Source organism: Zootoca vivipara, chromosome 5 (genome assembly GCF_965207765.1).
Source record: "Zootoca vivipara chromosome 5, rZooViv2.hap1.1, whole genome shotgun sequence".
In the NCBI taxonomy this organism is placed as follows: Eukaryota; Metazoa; Chordata; class Lepidosauria; order Squamata; family Lacertidae; genus Zootoca; species Zootoca vivipara.
Genome location: NC_142588.1, coordinates 85,751,489 through 85,765,372, shown reverse-complemented (window position 1 = coordinate 85,765,372; position 13,884 = coordinate 85,751,489). Strand labels below are relative to the sequence as shown.

The 13,884-nt window shown below is 44.7% G+C and overlaps 1 protein-coding gene across 7 annotated transcripts in view; it reads left to right on the top strand.

The window, feature by feature from the left end:
* The first annotated feature begins 270 nt into the window (after positions 1–270).
* TBL1XR1 (TBL1X/Y related 1) overlaps positions 271–13,884 on the top strand; it is a 158,570-nt gene continuing 144,956 nt past the window's right edge. For 2 of the 7 annotated variants that reach the window (XM_035133424.3, XM_035133426.3), the window contains exon 1: positions 271–430. The gene's annotated coding sequence lies outside the window, so the exon portion shown is untranslated. Of the gene's footprint in view, positions 431–1,303; positions 1,437–6,492; positions 6,653–8,799; positions 8,914–13,884 lie in introns of those variants that run through there. The other 5 variants (XM_088669207.1, XM_088669204.1, XM_035133425.3 and 2 more) reach the window with 4 other exon arrangements.

Sequence of the window (13,884 nt, the reverse complement as noted above, 5' to 3'; positions counted from 1 at the left end):
TATTAGTAGTATTATTACCTCCTCCTTCCCTGGGACTGTGATCTGTAATCTCTCCACCCCCCCTCCTCCACCATCCCCCCCTTTTCTTAAATCCCCACCCCCCAACACACACACACACAGAGGATCGGGATATAATTGAACACATTGCATTTTTTGGGTGGCTTTTTTGCGGTCTCTTTTTTTTTTCCTTTTTGGAGGCGGGGAAGAAGAAGGGGGGGCGCGCGCCCGGAGCTTCTCCTGCAATTGCAGACCCGTCTTTTTTTTTTTTTGTTCCTACATGCCTTACCTAAATATATATTTGTATTAAAAGCCAAGGAGGAAACTGCATTTCCACATCTCTCTCTATGTTTTTTTTCCTCTCGCTCTTCTGCCTCCATTGCAAAAGGAGGGGGTGAGAACGAGCTTTAACGGAGAGCCATCAATTTGCAAGGTAAGGAGAGAGTGGTTTTGTTGTGTGTGTGTGTGTTTTTTTTGCGCGTGTGTTTTAATCTTTGCTGCTTAAATGTACCCTTCGCAAAAGCTATCTGGGGCGGTGCGCCCCCCGGGGGGGGGGTTGGTTGGTGGAAGGAAGGAAAGCCTCGCATAAAGTAAATGCAAAAGCCTTATTATGCCCGGGTGGGGGTTGGGGGGCTTGGAGAGAAGGATTTGAAAGGGGTGTGTGTGTGTGTGTTGAGACCAGAGGCTGGGGGTGGGGTGGGGGGAAGGGCGCCTGTGTTTGTAGAGAGTTGGAGGAGGGAGAGTGGGGGATGGGCAGGAGTGTAACATGCATTTTTCAACTTGGCCCTTTCGCTTCCCTTCCCCCCCACCCCAACCCACTGGGAAACCTGGATCTTTTAAGTTTAAATATTTTTCCCCCTCCCATGGTTGGGGGCGCAAAGTGTTGATTCGCCGCGTTTTGAAAGCACAAGATTGGGTTGGGTGGGGGTGGGGGCGCGCAGGAAAAGGGGGGGGGGAGACCAGGAAGGGATTTGCACACAAATAAATGCAAGCCAGCAGCCATTATGAAGCAAGCTGGTTTTATAGCCTATTTTTAGACCGATTTTTTTCCCCCTGCAAAGGAGAAGAGTTTATGATTCCCGTGCATTTATTTCCTGCTCGAGAAAGACGCACGCACGCCTTTTGTATAATATAAAGATCGGAAGTGTGGTTTTTTATATTATTATTATTATTATAATAATAAAATGCAAAGGAGGTCAGTGGGGGTTTGTGTTTGCTGGAAAGCGGGCCGGGTTGGGAGGGAGGTGAAAGTTTTCTTTGGAAGGGTTTTGCGCCTGAAATGCCTGTTTGCAAAAGGAGAGGTTGGGGGAAGGGAAGCTGGGCTTGTAGCTGTGGCTGAAGCCGGGCTGGGAGCGGGGGAAGGGACTGGTGTGAAAAGAGGGCCTTGCCTGGCGCTTTGCTCTGGAGCGGCTTTGCAAGCGATGAAAAACACAAAACAGGTTCTGCCTTTTGTTTTTGCATTTATTCCTATTGGGGGGTGGGGGGGAAAGCACATTGAGGGGGGGGTTCTGTTCTCTTGCTTCACCTGCTTTGGAAACTGGGGGAGGGGAGGTGTCTTTTAAAACTCCTCCAAAGTTGTTGAGGACAGATTCCTGGGTTTTAAGTTCTGGGGAGAACCGTTGCCTTAGCATTTTAAATTTTTTTTAGTGGACAAAGCACATGGGTGCATCTGCTTTAATGTGTCTAAAGCACACACACACACATACCATTTGTGCAGTCGGTATTTTTCACCAGTTGTTATTTTTGGAGGTCCACGTCCAAAAATGCTGAAAGAAGGCATGTGAAGCTGGTGTTTTCTTCTCTCTCCTTTTTACATCTTTTATTTTCTTTCCTTTGCCCAGCTTAAAAAACCGGGGGGGGGGAGGTGTGTTTCCAAGCCTACTTATTAGCAGGGTGTGGTTTCGCCTTCTGTCAGCAAAGACAAAATATTCCTGTTTATTATTATTATTCCACAGCCATGGGGAGGAAGGTATCAGATAAAAGTTGGGCAGCGTGGCTTGTCAAATGACTTTGGAGGTTGGGTTAGGGCAAAATACAGAAATAAAGCCAGCGCCCCCCCCTTGTGTATTAAAAAGTTCAAGGAAACACTCACAGAAGTTTTGGTCAGTAGATTGGTGTAGAGAACTTTTTTTTTTTTGCACAGTGTCCCTGAGTTTTGCCTACTGGGCTTGCTGACTCTCTCGCACGTGCTTTTACTTCCTCAATTTTTTCCACCCCTGCTTGTGTAAAGGAAGTTATAGCTGATTTCTATAAGGCACCACGCCGTTCTCATTTTCTAGCAATCTAGGGGGAGGGGACGGAGCAGAAATAAAAGGGGGACTTAATTACTTCCCCCCCTTGCGCCTGTGGTCTGTTGCAGTGAATATATGAGGGTATTGTAACTCTAAATTCTATGATTTTATGATTTCTGGTGATTTCCAGTGTCTCCTTGCAGTTTGGAGACACCAGCACCAACCAAAGTTTAAGATAAAGTTCAGTTTTCAAACTTAATTTTGTGTTTTCAAGCTAGGCCACATGTTGGGGCCTTATTGGCAATTTTGGTAGAATTTTCATAAAACTTGAAGCTGTGCCCGTGTGAGGTTTCCTGTTGGTTTTGACCCTCATTTCACTAGGGAGTAAACCCCATGGAACTTCGTAGGCCTTACGTCTGAGTAAATATGCACAGGAGAGCGCATTTTAGGCCAGGAGTGTGTAAGCAGAGTGAATGTACGCTCTTGGAGATAACCGTGGAGCTGTTGGCGTGAATTTTGCGTTAGCTGAATGGTGGATTCTGGGTAAAAGTTGGACAGGTTGCTGATTTGTTGGCAGCACTACTCATTTGAATAAAAAAAACTGCTTGAAGATTATTCGTTCTTAAGCATATTGTGGTTTTTATAGTAGTACGGGTTTATCGTTTTATGTTTGCATTCTCTTTCATTTGTATGGCGCGTAGAGAGTTTTATGGGCTGTCCCCATAAACAGAACAAATAAGTAAATAGATGTTGACAGCGTTGGACGCTTAGAAACTTGGGAGGATTTTGGTGGAACGCATGTGGTTGTAAGCAGGGGGCATGTCATTCCTGAATGCTGAACAAGTATCTGGGATGCTATTTTTGTTATATAGTTACGAAACAACGGATTTGATTTGATTTGACCTGGACATTTTGGTGATGATTGCGCATCGCATGAACCGTAAACCATGGTTTACCACCCACAAGTGCCCCTTTGATCCTCCCTGCTTACACTTGGAGGAAACCAGCCAGTGATTTAGTGTTGCATCCAGACCAGGAAGTGTGGTTTGTTTTGCTGCAAACAAACCAAGGTTTGCTGCTGCCTTACCAGTTAAACCAAACCAAATCCTAACTCTTAATTTCAGATGCAATGCCAATTTAGGAATCTTGGCTTGTTTATCTCTTTCCCAACACTCCCGGACTAAAGGGTGTGTGATTTGCTTGTGCTCTGTAAACTGTGGTTTGTGGCTTACTGTGGCATGCGAATGAGGCCATTGGCAACTTAGATAGAGATTACTGTTCGCACTCTTTGTAATTGGGTCATACCGTTACAGTAGTTGAATTAAAAAGTGTATTTGGGGGAGATAACATTCAGTCCATTTTCTTCCAGTGAAAGCATATGTAGGACCACCTTATTCTTCCTTTAAAAGAAAAAGGAAGGGCTCTGGAGTAATAACTTTGGTCTTGACCAAAGTTTGTTTTACCAGTGGGGTGTTCCATTTGCGGAAGCAGGAGAAGACTACTGCAGGGTGATCCTATGCGTCCAGAAAGTGTGTTTTGAATATATTATGGGTGGGGCTGATGGAGTGGCTTGTTGCCACCCAGTTGCCACCTGCCCCCCCCATAATTAGCGAATACACTCACCTTCCCCAGAGGCATAGGATCGTACATTCCCTAGGGAACGATTTCAACAAAACTTGGGACGTTAAGAGACAAGGGCTTTGAATAGCATTAATTTTTTTTGTAGCAATTCTTTGAGGCGGCCTAATGGCCGTGATTACTAAGTAGAACCTCCATGCACAGAGCAGTCTACCTCTGATCGCTCGGGTGCTGGGGGGCATAAAACCGGGGATGAGAGAGGAAAGTAAACTTCACACATCATTTGTTTGTGAGCATCCAGAAGGCAAATGGTCAACCGCTGTTGGGAACGGAAAGTTTGATGAGAATGACCACACTCTCATCTAACACATCTTTCTTTTTCTTTCTTTTTTTTAAAAAGCTTGCTTACTTGCAATATTTACAGGCCAACTTTCAGCAGAAGGCTGTTCACAACAGTTAAGATGATAACAAAGCTTGTCCCCCGGGAAGAATAAAACACCGGAACAGGATTTCTGGCTTTGGATAAAATGTTGTAATAACTAAACGTGGTGCATATTTGCTCCTCCCCATGCATTTAATCTGCAACTGCCCTCCCCAATAATATTCAGTTTCAGGTATTGCTCATTGTTTGCCCCAGAATCCTGAGATACGTGTGCTCTTTCCCATTCCTAGTAACTTACGTTAGTTATAGAGGTGCAAGGTTAACGCTGTAAAAATTGAAGGCATGCATGTGATTTTGCATTTTGGGTAGGCTCCCAGATGATTATGAAGAACACCTGGAAAGTGTTTAGTATTATTCCCTTCTGAAGCGTAGGCATAGGAGTAAGGGAAATATTAGTGGGATGTGTTTGGGCCTTAGGTGGCTGTTTGGTTCAGAGAGGTACCTTAAGGCCTAACACAACATGTGTGTTTGGGAAGTGGGTGCCTTCAATTATGTGGAGGAAACATACGGGGATTCTGGAACAGTTGGGTGCCTTTGCTACTCACCCCAGAGTTTTAGGGCAACTTCTCAAAAGGCCAACTGTTTTACAAGGCCGTGGATTCCTCTATGTGGCGGTAATGATGAATGCCTTGTGCAGTTGCTTTGAAGTTCTTAAGGCGTTGCTGTAAAACTGTAAGTGCAAAAAGCATTGTAAAACTTTGATTCTGGCTTTGTAGTTATTTCCTCAGCCACCTCAGGTGGTTGCCGGTGGGGCATGTATGGCTGACTCGAGAAAATTGCTTAAAAGTTCAGAACTCTCTCTCTCTCTGTGTGTGTGTGTTCGCGCACATGCTTGTTTGAGCAAGTAAAAATCAAGCATACAGAATGACTTCATTTGGCACAAGGCTGTGAAATTTTGCTCCAACATCTGGAATATGCTGCAGGGAGAAGCTGATAAGCAATGGTAACATAGCTCTCAAAAAGTCCTAGCGTCTCCATGGTGTAAGTGGGGTTGTGTGAAGTATGTTTTAGGGTGAGACTTGAACTCTGGACCTTGTCACTCACATGAGTCAGCCATGATGGTGTGCCAGCTGTTGTAAATAGTCCTATGTAGAATGCTAGCCTGTCTTGCTTTTTGCAAGGGTGGAGCTGTGGTCTAAACCACTGAGCCTTGGGCTTGCCGATCGGAAGGTCAGCGGTTCGAATCCCCACGACGGGGTGAGCTCCTGTTGCTCGGTCCCTGCTCCTGCCCACCTAGCAGTTCGAAAGCACCTCAAAGTGCAAGTCAATAAATAGGTACCGCTCTGGCGGGAAGGTAAACGGCATTTCCATGCGCTGCACTTGTTTCGCCAGAAGCGACTCAGTCATGCTGGCCACAGAACTTGGAAAAAACTCTGGACAAACGTTGGCTCCCTCAGCCAGTAAAGCGAGATGAGCGCCGCAACCCCAGAGTCGTTTGCGACTGGACTTAACTGTCAGGGGTCCTTTACCTTTTTTTAAAGCCATTTGAAACTGATGGACGTTCTGCATAATCGTGAGGTCTAGGGCCACTTTCTTAGAATTACAGAATAGTGGAATTGCAGAGTTGGAAGCCCCCTGCAATGCAGGAATATGCATTTGTCTTGTTTGGGGGTGTTTATTTATAATAAAGTGTCCTTAGTGTCCAGGGTTTGAGGATTCCTGTGAGTTACTTACTGTATATGAACAATCAAAATGCTAAAAAGCAGCACTAAGCATTGTTACTAAGTTGTTTAGGAATAGCAGGCTGGATAGCTCAGTCTGCAGAGCACGTGACTCTTAATCTCAGGGTCGTGGGTTCGAGCCCCACACTGGGCAAAAGATTCCTGCATTGCATGGGGCTGGTTGGAATAAATGACCCTTCCAACTCCTCCGATTCTTGAAATGCGCCCTATCTGTGTTGCTAGAATGCTCAGGGGCACTGTCACACACGGTGGGGAATTTTTAAAAGGGACGTAACCGGCCAAGTGAACCTGTTAACAATCTCCAGCCCCGCTTTTGAGTCTAAGGATGTAAAGCAAGAGTACAGCTGCTCTATATCAAATGTAGAGAATGGATATTTTGTGCACAGCAGGAGTGTTATAATAACCTGCTTCTCAACAAGCTCTTGAGATCAGTGTATAATACAATCTCCATGGACCATCTAGTCCCTGTATGTGCAGAATCATTCCCTGTAGCACCTATAAAATGGGTTAGAACACAACCCAACTACCCATTTACTTGCTTATTTGTTTGACTTCCTTTTAGGTGCTGGAGTCAACTGTGTTTTCCTCTTGAGACCCTATTTTTGGCTAATGTGCTTTTTGTGGTGCTCTGAGCGTGGCCTTCTCAGTTGTGGCACCGCAGCTATAGGACAGCTTCTCCAAGAAGGCCTGCCGCACCCCTTCTCTTTCATCTTCTTGCTCCAGTTAAGTGTTGGTCTAAAAACACTGCTTTCCAAAGTTTTTAACAGTTGCAGCACCTGAGTATTTGTTGGATTTTAAAAAAAAATGTAATTGGATTTACAATTGAAAAAAAATTGCACATAATTTGTCTGCTTGCAGAAAGATGATTTATAAATGTTACATAATACTGAAATACAGATTTTAATTGCCTGAATGTGAATAAAGTTAGTATGTACCGTAGTGACCGTAAAACGTAAATAGTCCTCGTGAAGCTAGTGGAAGAATTAGCCTTTAACTTTTACCTCCTCTTCTGAAAGAGCCACATCTTATTTATGTAAAACATATCCTACTTTTTTTTTAAAAAGAAACAAACACTAAAAAGAAATTCAAAGTCGCTTACATCTATTGCTGACCATACAATAAATAAATGTGATATAACACAATAAAAAAAACCAGTAATAGAGATAAACATCAGGAAAATGTCAATGCCAAGTGAGCAATAAATTACAAAACATCCAGCGCAATCATGTCTTTGCTAAATGTCGTCTGTTGTGGAGGATTACAAAGGCATAGGTCAGCTTTCCCCAATTCTTCCAGCTATTTTGGACTACAGTTCTCATCAGCCATCGCTAACTGGACTGGGCTGATGGGTGTTGTAGTCCAAAATGTATGGAGGGCACCAAGTTAAGAAAGACTCTGCAAAGTTTTGAATTGTGTATCTCCTAAAGTAGAAGGCACTTGTGACAGTTTTTCTGCATGGAACATCTCTTCCCTGTAAAAGAAGAAAATTGAAAACTCAGGGGTTATGTGTGAAGCGGTTTTCATGTAATGATTGAGGAGCACTTGTGGAAAAATTTTATGTACCTGTGAAGTAGGGGCATCCTTACAATTTAACTACATAACTGTGTGCAGATTAGTGTCTTTCAGAAACTTGAGAGTGTCAGGATGCAACCAGCTTTGCCCATATTTATTCCCCCTGCTGTGGGACTTTGTTGTACTTCAGAATCTGCTATTCCTCCTGAATATTTCTGCTTCCCAGTGTGGTGACTGAAGATTTGGATGTGCTGTAAAGCCCTGCTTTGATGTTGATTTCTCTCTTAGCAGACCATTTGTCCATCTAGCCTAGCAGTTTCTCTATTTTGATTGGCAGCAGCTCTCCCGAATCTCTGGGAGAGATCTGCATTTCACATCACCTGCTCTCTGATCCTCTTAACTGGAGATGCCAGGGATCAAACACGGGAACTTCTGAATATAAAGCATTTCCTCTGTTGCTGAGCTGTGGTCCTTTCCCATCGAGAACAAGGAGGTTTGTTTTTTCTTAAATGTTAGGAAAATTCCCTGGCGGTCCTCGTCCTACAGTAGAACAGACTGGACTCTAATCTATCTTCTGGGTTTCTAAACAGAGGCTGGACGGTCAGCTATCAGGGATGCTGTGGTCTGTGAATTCCTGCATTGGCAGGATGTTGTGTTGTGTTGGGTGAACTTCCAACGCTTGGATTATGTGAGATTCATGCTTGGAATACCTGCCACAGAGTGTGGAGATGGCTTTAAATCCGAATTGGAGAAATTTGTCTGTCCATTTTTCTTTCAAAATATGGTATGACTCTCTGATTGTACAAATCTTGGACTCAAGAGATTTGTTTTGTTGTAATGCTGGCTTGCGACTCGTTTGTGGTGGTGTTGAATTCTAGGCCTAATTAGTCTGTGTCACCTCAAATTCCTTGGCACCAGTATCAGTTTTGTGTTGACCAGTGTCACGTTCTTGGGTGTCACCTATTTATAGCACTGAATAAATATTTCAAATTCCTAGGGCCTGGCATTAAATTTAAAGATTCATGAATGACCAGGAGGCCTGGTTATTTTTAGTGGGCATGCAAACCGGGAGGAATACCCTTAAAGGAGTAACAGTGTTAGTCTTAATAAACCCACATAATTCTTAGGCGTACTGTTTGGCTAAGTTTTAGTGAGTGTAGATCCGTTTGCACTTCATGAACACAACTAAGTTAAATCCACTAATTTCTTCGGATCTGCTCTGGGTAAATGGGAACTGAGCACCACGTATGTGAGTTTGAGGGAAAATAAACCTCTCGCTACTCACTTTCCTAACACCCACCCCCTGCTCTGAACTTCAAATGACGGTTCATATTAACAGCATCTGCTGTTGTGAGAAAGGTTTCGTTCGTTCCCTCTGTTCCTTCCAGAACTTTCTCTCGAGCCCCAGCATGTTGGCGGCCACCTCACCCCTTCTGTCAATGGGAGGCATTGATGATGTACTGAGGATAATGTGAGTCCAGTTCTTTTTAAGGATGGTTCGGTGGTTGGCACTGCATCTAGCTTTGAATGGATGTTTAGGGACTGTCTTTCACTCTGTAATCATAATCTATAACAATCTTATAATCATAGAGTTCATTGGGGTCTTGTAGGCAGTGCTAGAAACTCAGCTATACAAGCTAGCCAACAAACAGCTCTTTGAACCAGGGCTACAGTCGCCAAAACGGAACCCCTAGTTGCCCTTTTTGGACCAGGTGGCTCAAAAGTCGTATTTTTGAAGTCCATCTTTTTGGTTCCTGAAATTTGTTTTTGGTTCCTGAAATTTGTTCTGATTGTGCTGATAGAATTCTACAGGATGTGTTGCTAATGTGTGAAAACAGGCAAGACCCAAGGATCCCCAGGCATGTGCCTCCAGATGGTGGAGACGTCCGGCACCATCTTGGCGCCTTAGCATCTTGGTTGCAAGTGGCCAATAGCCAGGTGTAAAATGCACCTGGCGAATTCTGAGCGCTGCTTGTTTCCCATCCAAGTTCTCAGAGCTGCGTACGAAACCAGAATGTCAGAACAGCCAACAGTATAGACATCTTCACGCTGAAGGTCCCAGGTTCAGTCCTCAGCATCTCCACTTAGGGCTTCCTGAAGCCCTGGAGAGTCGCTGCCTGTGTTCACAGTTGTGTTGGATGGCCTATATTGGGCATGGTGTGTGGGTCTATCCTCTTGAAGTTCTACTCTGGACTCTGAAAGCCAGCTTGCTCCGAAAGGCTTTTGGCAGCATGTCCAAAAGATGTCCTAGCCACGGTTCTCCAGACGAAGAGCCCCCGCAGAGCAGAGAGGCGCCACAGTCTCCCGGTATGCCCTTGCTCTCAGAAATGGCGCATGGATGGAATGTTCCAAGAGGATGCTTTGTTGGTCTGAGTGATGATAAAAGCACAAAAGGAGTTTTTTCTCTCCTCCCTTTCCTCCTTTTGTCTTGATTTCTATTTTGCAGGCCTGAGGGCAAGGCATGTCTTGTTTTCATTTACGTAGTGCTCACCAGAAACATCGTGTATTCAGTTTTAATTGGTGTGAGACACTTTGGGATACAGATTCCCCCTCCCCCTTTTTTAATTGTCTGAAGAGCTGGGTACAAGTACAATAAATACGTCTGACGTCTTGGGCATTTGGCAGTTTAAGGCCTTATTAGTCAAAAAGTGTCAGCGAGTTCTGTTGTGCCCAGAAGGCAGGCGGCACGGATACTGCCGCCAGGGCTTTTCCTGTCCCTAAGCGGCTCTGCCACACACTGCCCAAGGTGAGCTTCCTGATTATTTGCAATGCACGAGATCCAGGAGTCCAACACTCTGATTTCGCGGATGCTCACTGCCAGAGGTTCTTGCGGTTACTCTTGAGCAACGACGCTCCACACCTGCTTGTCTTTAAGGTGTTTTTATTGTGCATTCTATTTACAGTTTAAAGAGTCTGGAAAACATGTCTGCTTAGTCCGAGTCAGAACCTCTCAATGGCTTCTTTCTGTTTCGCGCCCAACATAACAGCTTGGGAACCCCAAAGCGCCTCCCTCTCGCCCTACGCAGTGCCGTGCACCTCAATTCAGGCGTCAGGGGGAAGGGCCATCCTTCTGACTGCTCTCCCGTCATTTCCTTCCCAGCTGCTTCCTTCTCTACTTGGTGTTGAAGCTCTGTTACGCTGGCAGAGCCTCTCCCCTCCCTCTCTACTTCCTGATTCCTGTAATCTGATCCGCTACTGGACTTGCTGCTCTGAGAGGAACTCGACCTGATGAGGGGGGGGCTGTTCCCTATAAGCCCTCCCCCTTACACCCCCTTATTATTTATTTGTTAGATTTATATACTGCTCTTCATCCTAAGGCCTCAGGGTGGTTCACAGAATAAAATACAGGATAAAAAGAAGTAAATAAGTAAAACAGAGCAGCAAAGCAATAGCCTCTCTTTCCCACAGGCACATTTAAAAGGCTGTAGAATCTCAATCAGCCAAAGGCCTGGTTGAACAGGAATGTTTTTGCCTGGCGCCTGAAAATATATAGTGAAGGCACCAGGTGAGCCTCCTTGGGGGAGAGCATTCCACAGACGGGGAGCCACTGCAGAGAGGGCCCCGTTCTTGTGTTGCCACCCTCTGGACCTCTCGAGGACGAGGCACACGAAGAACGGCCTCAGATGATGAACACAGAGTCAGGGTCGGTTCATGTGGGGAGAGGCGGTCCTTGAGGTGCTGCGGTCCTGAGCCGTTTAAGGTTTCACAGGTCAAAGCCAGCACTTTGAATTGGGCATGGAAACTAATTGGCAACCGGTGCAGTCAGGCAGGGTCAGCGTAGTATGCTCAAACCCATTAAATAGTGCTGCTCCCAGCAGCCCCTTGAACTGTCTTGGTTCATGTTTATCTGATGTTCATTCATTCTCCCCCCCTCCCCACCTCACTCACCCATGGTTTTTTTTTTGGGGGGGGGGGAGGTTGCTTACTTCATTCTGCACCAGCTAAAGCGTTAATTCTAAGGTGGCAATGTTAGAAAATCAGATATAGAAGGTAATGGCCAAATGTCACGTTAAACCTAGGTTGCAGTCGCCACAATGGAATGTCTAGGTGCCTTTTTTGCATCATCATCATCACCATCATTTCTATACAGCTTTATATTTTAAGGGGGGGGAATCTCAAAAGCGGTTTACAACACATTTAAGCATCAAATAAAACAACTCAGAATAAAAGAATTCAAGCTTCAGGGAAAATATTTCAGACCCTTCTCTGACATTTTCTTCCTCCCCCATACAGAGGTGCTTTAGGGAGGCAGTGTGGTATAATGGTGAGTGTCGGACTAGGACCTGGGAGATCGGGGTTCAGGTCTCCACTCAGCCACTGGGTGACCTTGGAGTCAACCACAGCCTCTTAACCTCCCTCACAGGGTCATTGTAGGGATTAACTGAGGAGGGGGTTCTACCATGTACTCCTTGGAGAAAATGGTGGGACATAAATGCTCTTCTGCTTACCTGCTTAAGAAAGCTGGAGGGGCCAGCCACATGGAGATGTCAGTTGCCAATCTGGCAACCAGAGATCTCCACGTAGTCACAAAACGTGCCTGGCTCTTGGGGAAATGCGGACACTCTTAGGTGGTATGGGTTTTCTGGAATTTTGTTATTGCATTGGAACATTTTCCTATGCAAATCAGGGTGATACGTATCATAAATCTTTAAAAATGGTATTGGGAAAGTTTCTGAGGCCTCCTTAGTTTTATCGAACTTAGCGTACTTCTTTTATTTTGCTTTTCGGCAAAGCTGAAAACATTGAAACTGCAAAACTTGCCTAACGCTTATTTGCAGTTGGTGTCCATTGTTGCGAATGAACTTGATGTTTTTCTTTTCCGCCGAAAAATAAAGCAGTGTTCAAAATTCGCTAGGTGCCAGGAGCTACGGGCCACTTGCGACCAAAGTGAAGATGCCCGGGCGCCAAGTCGGCGGCTGACGTCTCCACCATCTGGAGGTGCATGCCTGGGGATCCTTGGATCTTGACTGTTTTTACACACCAGCAACACATCCTGTAGAATTCTGTCCTTTATATTTTACCTGCACAGTCAGAACGAATTTCGGGAACCAAAAAGTCGAGTTGAAAAATGCGACTTTCGAGCCGCCTGGCCCGAAAACGACAGCCAGGCATTCCGATTTGGCAACTGGTTTAAGGACCCGTTTGGCACCTAGCTTATATATCTTGAGTTTCTAGCATTGAAATGAAGCACTGGAAATTATTCTGTTTGACATCACTGCTGTTCTGTAAGGGAAGCCACCTGTAGTGTGTTCTTCAGAAGTCTTGCGTAGAGGTTATGAAAGCGTGAATGACATGAAGTGCATTCCATGAACGACTTGGAAGTACGTAGAAGCATTATCCCGGTAGGGTTTCCGGTTTCCAGCAGCAGCCTTTTTTTTTTTTTGCTAAATATCGCGTGGCATTGGAAGAGTCAGCAACTTCTTCAGAGCACCTTGGTGGGAGCTGGTGCTGTGTCGATAGCATCTAAGGAACGGATTGAGGCGAATTCAGAAAAAAAACAACTATTTAAGTCCAACCCTGCCTGGAAAATGAAGCGGCTAAAAAATATTTCATACTAGAAAGAAGCATCCGTCCGACCCATGTATTCTGATTAAGCCACTGTGGGATTTAGCCATTGCTGGCAAGAAGATTGGGAGATAAAAAAATTAGTGGAAACGAGGAGGTGATTGACAGCACGCAAATAAAAGAAGAAGCAACGCAAATTTCCAAGGCTGGAGGAGAAATTCATTTGGCCCATATTTTAAAGTAAGCTGGCCTAATTCTCTGTCCTTGAATTATATGAAGATTGGATCATGGCTATAGATTGGATTATGCATTTCTCTGATTTTTGCGGGGGTTTTGGTTCAAGTGATATGCAAAAAAAAAGCGTATTTTGCAGAAAAATGCATTGAAAGTATACAGAAATGTATTTTGGGGGTAAACGTGTACAATTGAACCACAGCCTTTTCAGACTTCTATAGATCTGCAAAATAAAAATAAAAACGGGGCAGAACAGATGTATGACTGGGTGTATGTGAAATGGGCACAGAATTGGGGAACAGGCCGATCTGCCCATCTCTTAATTTATACAGATTGAAGGTTCTTTTGAAATTGTAGGTGCATTTTCAAATCCTAAGGCTACAATATTGGCTTATGTCTATCTCTTTTTTTTGCACTGTTTCACACAGAATGTGACCTTTTTTAATGTTGAAAGTTGGAAGTTGGAGGCATGCCAAGAAAAGGGGGGGGGGAAGAAACCTACATTATATTTCGCCTCTCATTATTTCTAGGTCCATGCATCCCTTGCTCCCTGAATGATTTTGAGAGTAACTTTCCAAGTAAGGATGGTGTAGTTTATCCTGCCGAGTTCATGAGAAATATGTGCAGGTGGCATTGAAATGTATTGCAAAAGCCTTTGGGGGAGATTGGTTACGGAAGTGAGAAACGTTTATAAGATGTAAAA